At 39.0% G+C, this 14419-nt stretch overlaps 1 protein-coding gene across 9 annotated transcripts in view; it reads left to right on the top strand.

Annotated features, from left to right (window-relative positions):
• Rap1gap2 (RAP1 GTPase activating protein 2) overlaps positions 1 to 14419 on the top strand; it is a 270988-nt gene that overhangs the window by 185033 nt on the left and 71536 nt on the right. Inside the window, exon 1 of one of the 9 annotated variants that reach the window (XM_063251048.1) lies at positions 3378 to 3399. The exons of the other annotated variants lie outside the window; for them this stretch is intronic. The gene's annotated coding sequence lies outside the window, so the exon portion shown is untranslated. Of the gene's footprint in view, positions 1 to 3377; positions 3400 to 14419 lie in introns of those variants that run through there. 9 annotated transcript variants of the gene reach the window in all.

Here is a 14419-nt window from a genome sequence, read left to right as displayed (position 1 = left end):
TAGAAATAGTTGTTCAAGTTACAAAAGTGAAGCATACAAAGTGGACATTCAAACAGCAAGACTGCAAACAATTCTGTTCAATGATACAATAAAAACTTAGTAATACGATTATCAATCCTACACACTTAAACATATATGCAGTTATGTCCTTTAGAGCACTTTCTTTTCTTCTCTTTTTTACAATAGCAATTACACATTTTGGGTTATGTGACTCCTACATTATTACTTTTTACACTAGAGACATAATGTGATATTTATAAATATAATTCTTATTTATTTCACTGATGAGGATAGTCTCAAGTTGTCTCCATTTGCCTATGAAGGCCTGATTCAGGGTTTTTGCAGAGTGCTTTGAATTTTTTTAAATCTTGAGGTAGCATCATTTTTTTTGAGATAGGGTCTTGCTAACACATTAAGTTATTTAGACTGAGGTCAAATTTCAGATCCTGGGGCTGGGGATTTAGCTCAGCGGCATAAGCACCTGCCTTGCAAGCAGGCAGTCGTGAGTTTGATCCCTGGTACCAATAAAAACAAAAAAGACAAAAAAAAAATTTCAGATCCTTTTGCCTCAGTCTCCCTAAGTGCTCAGAATACAAGTGTGCACCACTATGCACACTTTTTAATCTTTTTAATCTTTCATTGCCTGCCTGGCACCTGCAGTCATTGCATCTGCATATTTTATCTTAGAGATTTTGATGCATCTGCCTAATTTTTAAGGTGTCCTATAAAACCTCAGTCATTTTCCCACTCTTCCCTACCTTGCTTCATCTCTGCTCCAGGATCTGTGCTCAGAGATGGTCCCTTTCACAAACCATCTGCATTAAACACAATTAATTCCATAATTGTTATTCTCAGTGTAGTTACATGGGAAGGAACTTGTTAGAAATGTAAATTATCTGGCCAAGAATAAGAAGTGTTAGGGGCAGGGCCGAGAAAGCAGTGGATAAGCAAGTGTTTCTGGTGATTCTGTTGCCTTTTCACTGTGATAGGAAATAGAGAGTCACTGTAGGCTCCTGGCCCCACGTGAGCAGAGGAGCTGCCCAGTTGGTAGGAGGGACGGTGAAAGAAAGGAAAGAAGTATGCAGGCGGTTTGGTGGTGATGGTAGAGGGAACCTATCATTGAAGGAACCACCTGCCAGGGATAAGGTTGGCTGTCCAGACTGAGGGTGCAGCCTGTGGTCAGAGAGCAGATAGGTCTTACTAGCAAGAACCCTGGACTGTCCAGCACTGATTTTACTTATCTCAAGGAAACAGCCCTGGCCATTACCAGGCCTAACACTCACTTTCTACTATGTGCTTCAGTCTTTCTTAGTAATGTAGCCAGTCGCTCATGCAGGAAATATTTTTTTGGTGCTTACTGTGTGCCAGGCACTTCTAGGCTCAGGAAGACAGCAGTGAATGTCATAAGTCAAGAGCCCTAGCTCTAGGACCTTCTACTTTGGTGAACTGCCTTGTGTGGTCTTGGTGCAGATGGCTCTGGCATTTCCTGTAGGCCTGGGCAGCTGGGCCAGTGGCCCTGTTTGTCATCTTGCCCAACCTGCAAGTGGGAGCTCTTTAAGCATTAGCAGAGTTGGGAGTGTGGTGGACTCAATGGCCAGGCAGTTGTGGGGAGCATCTGCTATGGCTTCTAACAGGGTATGAGCTCTAGCAGTCTGGCTTCTCTAGAATAAACCTCTTTATAAAATTCTCCAAATGTCTTTTTATTATTTTATGTTTATGTCTTCTGGTCTGTGAGGACCAGATTCTTGCTATGTCCCTGGTTTTCTTCTTCCCTTAGCACCGTGCAACCTGTACCTTTACCTTATTTTCCCAAGACCCCTGTGGGTAGAAAACACTTTCTTCTTTGTCCTTGTGAGTTTTCTTGTTTCTGTTGAAGCGTCTCAGCCCCCAGAGCATTGGACTGAGGTAGGCAGGGAGAATGAGGCAGTTGTTACTGGAAATCGAGCATGTGTGGCCAGGATGTACACATGCTAGCATATGTGGTTCCAGCACCTCTAGCCTGGTACTGGGCTGTGATCAGCCCTGTTCCAAGGTGCTGGATGCTTAGACAGCATCCAAGTGTGGTGAGAGAGAAGGAGGAGAAAAGGGGAGTGTGATGGAAGGTGTCCCACGAGCTGGAATGCAGTAAGAAGGAGAGAACAGGTGGCTGTTGTTGGAGGGAAAATCCACATCTGTGTGAACCAGGAAAGCAGGCAAGGGTGCTTCTGCTCATGGGAAGAGCACGGTGGTGAGATGGGCTACCATGGCCCTCCTGTACCATCTTCCCTCTGCATTCATGGGTGCTGCATCTGTGGACTCAACCAACCTTGGATTGAAAGTATTTGAATAAAAAATTGTGTCTGTATTACAAACATACAGATCTGTGTTCTTCTCATTGTGACTTAAACAAAACAATATGACAAACATTTTCATAGTAGGCAATGTATATAATGTAGTGATGATTTAAAGTACTGGGGAAGATATAGGTAGATTATATGCAAATATTACATCATTTTATATAAAGGATTTGAACATCTACAGAATTTGGTGTCTGTGGAGGGTCCTGGGATTAGTCCCAGGACCAAGGGACAGGTGTCTCGCACAAATGCCATGTGTCTTCTATTGCTTTTACCTCACCGACTGGACAATAGACTGACACCAAAGCCATCAAACAGAAAGACTGGTCCAGAGATTTCCCAAACCTAAGGAGCTCCCTGCAGTTGCTGTTCATGCCTGTTCTGCTGTTTTCACTGCCTCTGGCCCCTTCCACATTCTCTTCCCAAGGACTCGCTTTGCCCTCCAGAGGGAAGACCAGGTGGTTTCTAAATCGGGAGATGGAGAGGACAGGGATTGAACCCCTCCCAAATGCCAGGGCCCCGCCTGTGCCTTCCTTGGCTGAGCTGGCTCTGTGATTATTTCACGGCCTACTTGAGTAGTTGTTAAGGCAGAGCCCAGAGGGGAAATGCTGGCCGCCACTCTGGTTTGGGTGGCAACGGCTGTTACTAATAATAAATTAGACAGCTGAGCTGACTCTGCTATTGAGGAGCCCTAATGACATTCCTCTGGGACAATCTGGTGGCTGCCTTCCTGATGGAAGGAGATCCTCTTCCTAAGAATGCTCTGGCCGGGCGTTCAGTCTGTCCCGAAGGTTTAGCACACTTTTGCCAGTGAATCGTGAGTGTTGGCCGAGTGTCTGCTGAGGGCCCTCGGTGTTCGAAGAGTTCTCAGGATGTGTGGACAAGGGTGGATCTGAATAGCTGTAGCTGCCGTTCCAGGCTGGCCTGAGTCACCTGCTTCAGGGTGGAAAAGGAGACGTGCTTTTGCCAAGGTTGGAATGATCCCACTGGAAAGTTCAGCGAGTCACCAAAACGTGGGCCACGCCTGCTGAAGCCGCTTGCTGCTGGCTGATTTCTGCTCCAGGTGAATCATAGCCATTCTTTCCTCCCAAGCCACCCCCGAGGCCTCCGAACATCTTCAGTTTGGAAACAGACATCATTTTTAAGTCACCCGAACACACTGTCTCTGGGAAGAGCAATGAAGTCAAGAGAAGTGAAGTATCCTAAAGCTTCAGGGCCCAACGTGCCTCCAGAGTGAGCTTTCTAATAGTTCCTTCTAGTAGCCGTCTGTTTCCTGAATATTTGCTGTGGACCAGACACTAGGTGGGCATTCTCATTTCATCCGTATAAGAATCCCCAGCCTCAGGGGTGCTTTGATTCAGTTTTTGATGAGGAGATTGAGAAAAGAAATAAGAGAAATCATTAACATGTTTCACACCACACAGCTGGGCAGCAGCAGACAGCTCACTCCCTAGATCTGGGCTCTAACCCTGGACTCCACAGCCTCGTGTTTTTCTACTGCATGAAAGCTAAAGTAGCTTCGTTCTGCCTTGCACATTAAGCCTGAGTTCTGGCATTCAGGATCTCTCAGGGCCTGGAGCCCAGTTTTTTCTTGACTGATCTTGTGGGTGTCTTACTCAGAGGCCTCTGTCTAGCTGGACGGTCCACTCATCATTTGTCAGTGTTGCATCATTAAAATCAAATACTTTCCTTTTCCACCTTTGCCTACACAGCTGCCAGTGCTTGGGTACTGTGTCCTCTCTGTTCTCTGTCAAGTGATTTCTTTTTCCTTGAAGGTCTGCCTGAGATCGCGTGTCTTTTGAGAAGCCTTCTTGATATGTGGCTTTAAGAAGTATCCACCTGGTTTTCAGTAGTTCTCTTTTCAAGAGGTGGAAACCATTCCTCCTCCCTTTGAGGCTGGGCTGGATTTGGGTATTTGCTTCTAATAAATAGGGTAAAGTGGAGACGAGAGTGTGTGCTTCCAGATTAGCTCATCAAAGGTACTATAGCTTCCTGTGTGCCTTCTCTCTGGGATTGCTGATTCTGGGGGAAGTTAGCTGCCGTGTTTTGAGGATACTGGAGCAGCCAGTGGAAAGTTGTTGGCTGTCTTGGTTGGCCAATATCTATGTGAGTGTGCCCATTTGGATGTGGAGGCTCTAAACCAGTCAAAGGCCAGATAAAATTTTGACTGCAGCCACACAGAGAAACCCTGAGCCAGAGGTGTGCAACTAAGTTGCCCATGAATTCTTGCCACAGAAATTATTCAAGCTACGCCTCCTCTGAATGACAGTGGCATGGGTGTCTGTAATCTGTAACATAACCCTGGGCAGTGTTGTCTCATAATTAAGAGCAAATATTTTGGAAATTTGCCCTTGCCTAGTGCTACCAGCATCCTGGCCATGCCTTAAAGGTGCTTAATCATTTGAGTTGATTGATTGGTCGAAGGAGACTGTCAAAGAATACAACTAGAGAATTTTTTGATGGCAGTTGGTCTGTGTGTACCAGATTGAGCTGGGTTTGGGGGTGATTCAGGAGAGTATCTTAGCCTGCCACACGCAGAGCCAAGGAGCCATCTGAGAATGAATTGGCCTGAATCCAGGGGCTTTCTGCTGACTCTGCAGGCAGTGTCCATGTCCCTGGTCACTCTGTTAGGAAGTTATGGGAAGGACCTGGAGCTGGGGGTGGGGAAAGCAAAGAAAGAGCTGCAGAGTCTCCGGTTGTTTGTGAAAGTCTTCGAAATGTGAATTAAATACATAAAGCAGATTATAAAAACGCTGAAAAGCAAAACAAAAAAGAAATATCCTTAACTGATATCTCATTTTGGCATATATCCATCTTTCAAGATGTTTTTCTTTGGCAGTGTGGTATGCATACTCATAATCAGACCCATACACACATACACAATCATCTCTTCATGTTTAATTGAAAAAATAGGATCATCTTGTTCCCAGCCATATTTTTCTCACTAAGGATACACTGTGAATCTTTGTGCTAGAGTAATTAACACAGATTTCTTCCTGTGGTGTTTCATTGTAGACATATTCTCATGCTTTGTTGATTGCTTCCCTCATTGGTGGGTGCTCTATTTCCAATTTTTTTGCTCATAAACAGTGCTGGGACAAACATCATGTATGTGTGTTCTTGTGCTGTTGCTTAAATATTGCTTTTTAGGGTAGATTCCCTGGAGCAGGTTTATTGGACAGAAAGACGTGAATATTTTCAAGACTTTGTACACATAATGCCAAATTGTTTCTTAGAAAGGTTGTAGCAAGTATGCATCAGCCTACCTCTGTGACCCCTACATTATTCCAGCATCGGGCAATTTGATAGATGAAGGATTTTATCTTATTATTTATTGTGTCATTTTCCTAATGAAGAGGAGGTTGTTCATGTTTCTGTGTGCTTATTGGTCATTTCATGTTTCTCCTCTAACAGTTTGCTCATGTCCTTTGACATTTTCCTGTTTTCTTTGAAAAACCTTATTTAAAGTATAATTATGTGAATAATGTTGATTTGCATGTCTTAAAGTAAGTCACATATAAAGTATGAGCCAGGCATGGTGGCACACGCCTATAACTCCAGCACTTGGGAGAATGAGGCAGGAGTATCACTGTGAGTTCAAGGCAAAAAAAAACAAAAAACAAAACCCACACACAACTTCCCTCAATCACTTTCATCCTCCCATCTTTTTTTTTTAATTTTATTTAAGGAGAAAAAGAAAAAAAAGCAGAAAAAGGGCACAAGTTATACAGAATTTCAGAAAAAAAATAAACAAAATCACTAGTTAATGGATTACATATTGTCATCTTGGAAATATTTGTTCAAGTGACAAAATTAAAGCTTATATAGTAGACATTCAAACAGTGAGACCAAACAGTTCTGTTCAATGATCCAACAAAACTCCGTAATATCATTGTCTATCTTATACACTTAAATATACATGCAGTTATATTGTTTAGAGCACGTTCCTCTCTTTTGTACAATGACAATTACACATTTTGGGTTTTATTGCTCCCACAGTTCTTATTACTTTTTTTGGAAGAGAGTAAAACCAAATGTGACATAACAGAACAGAGTCAGTCAAATCAAAAGGGTGGACATAATAATGTAAAAACAGAATACAAGGTGATCAACAATGGTTACCATAATGCCTCCCGCTATCTCTAATAGAATTGCCTATATCATCAGTTATAATAAAATTGAACAAAACAGTAAAGAACAAAACCAAAACATTGGAGACATTACAGGTCTTAAAAAGTAGATAATAGTCAACCAGAATGGGCGTCATAATGAATCCCACTATCTTCACAGCTGTTGCCTATACTTTCGAACCTGGTACTATCAAGCAAAACAGAATAGAGGAACATCAGTCAAAACAAGATGGTGAGAGCAATACAGGGCTTCAAATCAAGTTAATAATAAATCAAAGTGGGTTACTATAATATATCCTACTATTTTTTATTTATTTTTCCCTTAATTAAAAGGATAAAAATAAAAAAGTAAATAATAAAATAGAAATTGAAATAGAAGAGGGCATAACAACAAAACAGCGCAGATCAAAACATAACCATTTAAGCAAAATAGTGTTTCACCACAAGATAATCCCGACGTAAAAGTAGTTACCATATCGTCTCTTTCCTTGAAATCTTTGAGTATAACTTCATTTACTGTAGCATCAAATATATCAAAACAATGTAAAACCATTCAAGAGAATGACAGTATTACAGGGTATTTAGAATCAACTAACAGAAAATGAACAATGGTTTCTGTATAATCTCCTTGTCTATAAAAGTTTTTGTTTAAACTATCACATATAATAAATTCCAATAAGATACAACATGCTAAGACCAATGGAGACAGAAGAGCAAAAGCTTGGTGAGTCTTCAAAACAAGATGATAGTAAATCAGCATTACCTATTATGACGTCATTTTCTCCAAAATAGCTGTTCCTATCACCCAGTCTTCTCTGCCTCATTTCTGATGAGCTCTTTTTCTGTCATTAGTTATCAGTTTGTCTTCTTTGTTTTGTTTTCTGCTCCATTCATTGTGGCCTCTCTGCCACTATTTCTGGATTCTTCGTATTTTTCTTTTTTAGAATATCCTGCAGTATTCTCTGTAGAGCTGAACTGGTGGTTGCATATTCTCCTAGTTCCTCTTTATCCTGGAAGCACCTTGTTTTTCCATCAATTTCCAGGGATAGTTGTGCAGGATATATCAATCTTGGCTGGAGGTTATTATCTTTCAAAGCTTGAATTATTTCCCCCCACGCTCTTCGTGATTTGATGGTTTGTGCCAAGAAATCTGCTGTAATTCTGATGGGTTTTCCCTTGTAAGTGATCTGTTTCTTGTCTCTGACAGCTTTTAATATTCTGTTCTTGTATTGGATTTCTGGAATTTTGATTATTATATGCCTGGGTGTAGCTCTGTTTGGGTTGTAGGTGGCTGGGGTCCTGTATGCCTCATACATCTGAGTATCTTTACCTTTTGCTAATTTAGGAAAATTCTCCTGGATTATTTCTGTGAGTAGCTTTTGTAGTTCATTTGTTTGTGTCCCTACTTCTTCTTTTATGTTCTTAATTCTTAAGTTATAGATCCTCTTATCATCTTCTAGTCTTTGTATTATTGCTGTTTGTTTCTTTGTTATTTTTAAGAAGTTTTTCATTTTATGCTCCCACATTACAAATCTGGCCTCCAGTTCAGATAATCTATCTTTATTTTCTTTCAAGCTGTTATGCCAGCTTTTGATAGAGTTTTTAGTTTCCTGGTAATCTCTTTGAACCTGCTTCACATATTCTATGCTTTCTCTATTTTCTCCATCAAACAATTCTCCCCTCTTTTTCTGTTCTTCCATTCCACCACCTGTTTTTTCTTGGGTGATGTTTAGCATTTCTCTATTCTGCTTATGTCTAGCTTCAGGTCATTAATAACTTCATTGCTGAACTCGTCTATGAGGCTCTGGAGATAGTGCTTTATGTCTATTGGTGCGGTGTCTGCTATTGCCTGTTTCTCAGGATTGGGGGCTGAGGGGCCTTTCTTGTTGCTGCCTCTTCCCATATTCTTTGTTCCTTATATATGCAAGCATATATAGGAGGCCCAGCTTCCTTCCCTGTTGGCCACAGTCTGACTCAATTGTGCTGGCTAGGTGTTCCCGCCCACCACAGCACATCAGGGAGTTAAGAACTGGGTAGCCTATGTGGGGCCCGCCCCTCCAGGTCACCTTCAGGCGCTGGGACCTAGGCTGTGCTAGCCTACTGGGTCTCAGCCAGCAGCGTCACGTAAGCTAGGCACTGCTCACCAATCCCGCTTGAGAGGGGGGTATGTGACTGAAGTCCATACAGCACCCCGTTCCAGCCAGTCTGCCCAGTCCCAGAATGTCCTCTGTTGGAGTCTCCTAGACCGTGGAAGAGTCCCAGTTTCTCTCACTCACCGCAGGTCAATGCACGGCTTCCCGCCCATTCCGCTGTCAACTCCGTTCACCGATTCCCATTCTCAGAGCTTTTGTGCGTCTCTCTCCCTGCCGAGCCAATTCAGACGCAGCCATGGTGGCAGGAAATTCAAATCCCGGTTTCCAATGGCGTGGGCTCCAGCTTCCATGCTGAGGCTTTATCTGTTCCTGTTATAGCACCAGGATTGCATTCTCAGTTGGTTTCTCTCAGCTCCGTTCATTCTTGGGTCAGCAGGGCATATCTCCTCTCTTGCTTAGGATTCCTCACACCGTTCCTGGATTCTAAGCTGGGTCTTTCAGAGAGCCTCCGTAGCTGCTGCTATCTGTCTGCCATGTTCTCCCATCCTCCCATCTTGACATGTAACATTTTACTGGTTTAGGTGTATTTTTCCAGATCATTATATTTGCATTCATATGCATACATGTAGGTACTTTACATTTCATTTTTAAGATTGCCTTCATAAAGGCAGACTCATGCTCAGTGTGATGTTTTCTGATTTGCTTCTCCCCTCTTATACACTTGTCTGGCAACACAGGTCTGTTGCTTTCATTCTAAATGGCTGCATAGTTTTTCTGAATAGCCTCTATTGCAGTGATTCACATATGAAAATAACACCTATTTAAAAATGTACAAATTAGAGAGTTTTGGCATATCCAGAGTTGTGCGATTGTCATCATGGTCAACTTTAGAACATTTTCATCAGCTCAATAAGAAACCCAGTACCTTTTAGCTGTGATCCTCCAATTTCCCAACTCAACTCTAAGTACCCACTCACTTTCTTTTCTATGCATTTGCCAGTTCTGGACATGTTATGTTTTTATTTCGATGTGATACAAGACATTAATAAAGCAGATATTCAAAGCTTTCTTTTTATTTTCGGAAAACATAAAAAATAATTAGAGTGTATCATGATATTAGAAAAGTGGCCAGAATGTTCCTCAGAGTGCAAATCCAAGATGAAAAATAACTCTGGGTGTGGTAGTGCATGCCTGTAATTCCAGCACGTGGGAGGCTGAGGGAGGATGATTGTCACCTCAGTGACACCTGCTACAAAGTGAGTTCAAAGTCAACATGAACTGCATAGTGAACCCTGTCTCAAAAAACCAACCAAAACTGACACCAAAACCAAAACCTAAAAACCAAAAACAAGACTCTCTTTTACAATGATGAAATAAATAAGTAGACAAAACTTTCTTTTCAGTGAACAAAGAAAATATTATAAATGAAACAAATTAGCATTTGTCTTAAAATACTTTTGGAACAATGAAATAGATAATTTGGGGGAATTATTTGAACTTCTCCCTATTCCCTATTTATATGGCTTCTATTTTGTGTCCTCCCCACCCTGTACACACATAGGCACATATTCAGTTTCTCATGTTAGGGGAACCATGTGATATTTAAGCTTATTTCCCTTAATGTTATGTTCCCGAATTGTATCTATTTGTCTGTGAATGTCTTGTTTATTACTTATGGCAGTAGAGTATATTCCATTGTGTATATAGAGTATATTCCACCATATGTTCTTTGTCCATTTATCTGTTGATGGACATACATCGTAAGATCTATCTGTTGCCAATTGTGCTGCCATAAACATGAGTATACATATATCCCTGTAATACGATGAATTTAACTCTTTGGGAAGATACCTAGAAGGAGGACAACTGAGTCAAACGGAATTTCTTTTATGAAAATTATCATGGAAATTGTACAAAAACTAAAGATAGAAATGCTAGTGCTTATTATTTGATTTTTTGATGATAGCCATTGTTTCTGGGTTAAGAGTATCTCAAGGTAGCTTTAATTTGAAGTTCTCTAATGGTCAGTGATGTTGAACATTTTTTCCTGTATTTGTTGGCCATTTGTACTTGTTCTTTGGAGAAGTATCTATTTGTTTCTGTTGCCCATCTTTTGATTGGGTCTTTTATTTCTAATTTTTTGAGATCTTTATATATTGTACATGTTAGTCCTGTGTCTGAAGAATAGTTGGAAGTTTTTATACCCATTATGTAGAATGTCTTTTTGCTGTTGGTTGTTTCCTTTGCTGTGAAGAAGGTTTTTAATTTGATATGGCTCCATTTGTTGATTGTTGTTGTTATTATTTCTTATGACATACACCTGTGTCTTCAACAATTTTACCTGTTTTGTTATTCAGTAATTGTTTTTGTTTTCACATTTACATTTGGATCCATTTTGATTTTAGTTTAGTATGTGATGAGATACATGGATCTAGACTCAAACTTCTGCATGAATATCTAGTTTTCCTTATTAAAGAGGAATGTTTTTGGGCCATTTGTCAAAGATCAGATAGCTGAATGTACCTGGAATTATTTCTGCTTTCTTTATCATGTTCCATTGATCCACACGCGTTTCATTTTTTCTTTTCTTTTCTTTTCTTTTTTTTTTTTTTTGGCCAGAAACATGCTGTTTTAATCACAGTAGTTTTGTAGTATAACTTCAAATCTGGGATTTTGATGTCTCTCTTTTTGATTTTATTACTCAGAGTTGCTTTTGTTTTCAAAGTCCCCTAAGGTTCCATATGAATTATAGACTTACCTTCTTTAGATCTGTGAGAAATGCTGTTGGTACGTTAATTGGACTTGTATTGAATCTGTACATCAGTTTTGGAAGTATAGCCATTTGATTATATCTGTTTGGCCCGTTGAGGAACAGGGGATGCCATTCCATTTTCTGATGTCCTCTTCAACTTTCTTTTTTGGAGTGATGTATTTTTCATTGTAGAGGGCTTTTTCTTCCTCGGTTAGGTTAATTCCTAAGTACTTAATTTTCTTGATACTGCTTTGAATCGTTTTGTTTTCCTAATTTCTTTCTCAGTGAGTTCATTATTAATGTATGGGAACACTGTGGGATTTTTATGTGTTAATTTTGTATCCTGGTACATTGCTGAATTTGTTTAAGTCTAGGAGTCTTTTGGTAGAGTTTTTTTGGGGTCTTGTAAATAGAGGATTGTGTCATCTGCAAATGACAATACTGGTGCTTTATCCTTTCTATACATATCCCTTTTATTTTTTCTTGTCTGATTGCTGTGGCTAATGTTTTGAGGGCTATGTTGAACAAAAGTGGTAACAGTGAACATTTTTGCATTGTTCTTGATTTTCGAAAGAAAGCTTTCAGTTTTCCCCCATTTTATATGAAATAGATTGTTGCTTTGCCATAAGTGGCTTTTATCAGATTTGAGGTAAGGTCCTTCTGAACCTATTTTCTTCAGTTTTTTTTTAAAATTATAAATGGGTGTTGGATTTTGTCAAAAATCTAACTGCATCTTTGAGATGATCATATGATTTTTGTCTTTGCTTCTGTTTATGTGATGAATTGCATTTATTTGTGTATGTTGAACTGTCCTTGTACCCCTGGGATGAAGCTTGGTTCATCATGGTGTATGATGTTTTTGGTGATTTGTTGCATTCTGTTTGCCAGTACCTTGTTAAGGACTTTTGCATCTATGTTTATTAGAGAAATTAACCTGTAGTTCTCTTTGTTGGTTGCATCCCTTGTCTGGTTTGGAGATCAGGATAATGCTAACTTCCAGTAATGACTTTGGAAATATTCTTTTCCTTTCCATTTTATTCCAGAGTTTGAGTAATATTGGTGTTAGATCTTCCTGAAATTCTTACAGAATTCAGCAGTGAATCTATCAAGTCCAGAGCTTTTCTTAGTTGGTAGTCATCTTTTTTAAATTACTGCTTCAATTTCATTGCCTATTATTGGATTGTTCAAGATTTTTACGTCTTCTTGGTTCAGTTTTGGTAGTTCACATATATATAGGAACCTCTTCATGTTTTTGAGTTTTCCAAATTTTTGCATATAGATTTATGAAATAGTTGCTAATAATTTTCTGAACTTTGATGTGTCTATTGTACTATCACCCTTTTTGTTTCTAATGCCTTGATTTGTGGTTTTATTTTCCTTTTTTTGGTAAGATTCACTAATGGTTTGTCTAATTTGTTTATACTTTCAAATAACAAGGTCTTTGATGCATTGAGTCTTTTATTGTTTTTCAGATCTCCATTTCATTGACTTCTGCTGTGATCTTTATAACTTCCTTTCTTATACTAACCCTGAATTTGCATTGTTCTTGTTTTTCTAGGCCCTTGAGATGCATTATTAAGTGATTTAATTGGGTTTATTCTGTTTTTCTAGTGTAGCCATTCACAGCTATAAACTTTCCACGTAGAACTGCTTTCATTGTGTTATATAGGTTCAGGTAGGAACTAACTTCTTAATTTCATCTGTGTCACATTGATTATTTAAATGTGTATTTGCATAGTTTCTGTGGTTTCTTTTACTATGGATTCCTAGTTTCAGTTCACAGTGATATGATAATATGCGTGGTAAAATTTCACTTTTGTACTTAACTTAAGCAAGCTTTATTAGCTAGCATATTATCTATTTCAGAGAAAGTACCATGTGCTGCTGAAAAGAATGTATTCTATATATATTAAGTCGCTTTGTTTAAAAGTTTGGTTCAACTCTGATGCTTCTTTGTTAATATTTGTTTAGTCGCTGCCTGCTTTCTTTCACTTAGTATGTTTTTGCAGCTCATCCGTGTTGTCACATGTATCAGCGTTCCATTTCTTTTTATGGCTGAATATTACTCCATTGTATGGATATACTGCATGTCCTTTATCCAATCAGTAGCCGAGGGGCATTTGCATTGTTTTCACCTTTGACAAATACAAGCGATGCTGCTATGAACATTCAGCCATAAGTATTCAGTGTCTGTTTTTAGTTCTTTTGGATACATAGGGATAGAATTTCTGTATCATGTGTTAACTCTTTAACTTTTTGAGAAACTGCAAAATCATTTTCTACTGTGACTGGGTTTTTTTTTTTTATTACTACCAGTAATGTACCAATGTTTCAATTTCTCTACATCTTGTCATGCTAACTTTTCTGTGTTTTGATTATAGTCATCTTAGTGCTATGTGTGGAATCTCACTGTTACTTTGCTTTGTATTTCCTGATGTTTAACGCTATGGGTGTATTTTCCTGTGTTTATTGTCATTTGCATGTCGTCTTTGGGGGAAATGTTTATTCACATTGTTGCCTACTTTAATATTGTTTTCTTTTAAAAATCGAGTGATTAGAGTTCTAGATATATTACAGATACAAGTCTTTTCAGATACATGGTTTGAAAACAGTTTTTCCTAATCTGTGTGTTGACTTTCCACTATCTTAATGGAGAGTATGAGGGATTATTTAGTATTAATTAGCTTTTAAATATTAGGGCAGTTCCATCACTGGTACCAATAAAAAAAATATTTAGGGACAATTTACAGTTGAAAGCATCTGAATCTGAACTTTTCTTTGTGGGTAGTTTTTTGCACTAATTCAATCTCTTTTATTTTTTACATGACTTTTTATATTTTTCTACTTCTTTCTGAGTCAGTTTTGATAACTTATAATTTTCTAGGAATTTGTCCATTTCATCTAATTTATTGATCTATAGTTGTTACAGTATTTGTATTTTTTTTTCAAAGAGACACAAGAAGGAGTTTTAGAGAAGGGTTATACAGAACACAGTCAGGAGTGGAGGGTGCTCAGAGAAATGAGGCGCCTGTACTTGTATTTTATTCTGTCAGTGTAGCTTACTCTAACCAATTTGCTATAGATTTGCATTTGTTGCCATTTTTTATT

Source organism: Cavia porcellus, unplaced genomic scaffold (assembly GCF_034190915.1).
Source record: "Cavia porcellus strain 051 isolate PalLab524CR breed Dunkin Hartley unplaced genomic scaffold, mCavPor4.1 scaffold_6, whole genome shotgun sequence".
NCBI classification, from domain to species: domain Eukaryota; kingdom Metazoa; phylum Chordata; class Mammalia; order Rodentia; family Caviidae; genus Cavia; species Cavia porcellus.
The sequence above is the reverse complement of the archived record's forward strand: the minus strand, read 5'-3'. Positions and strand labels throughout refer to the sequence as shown.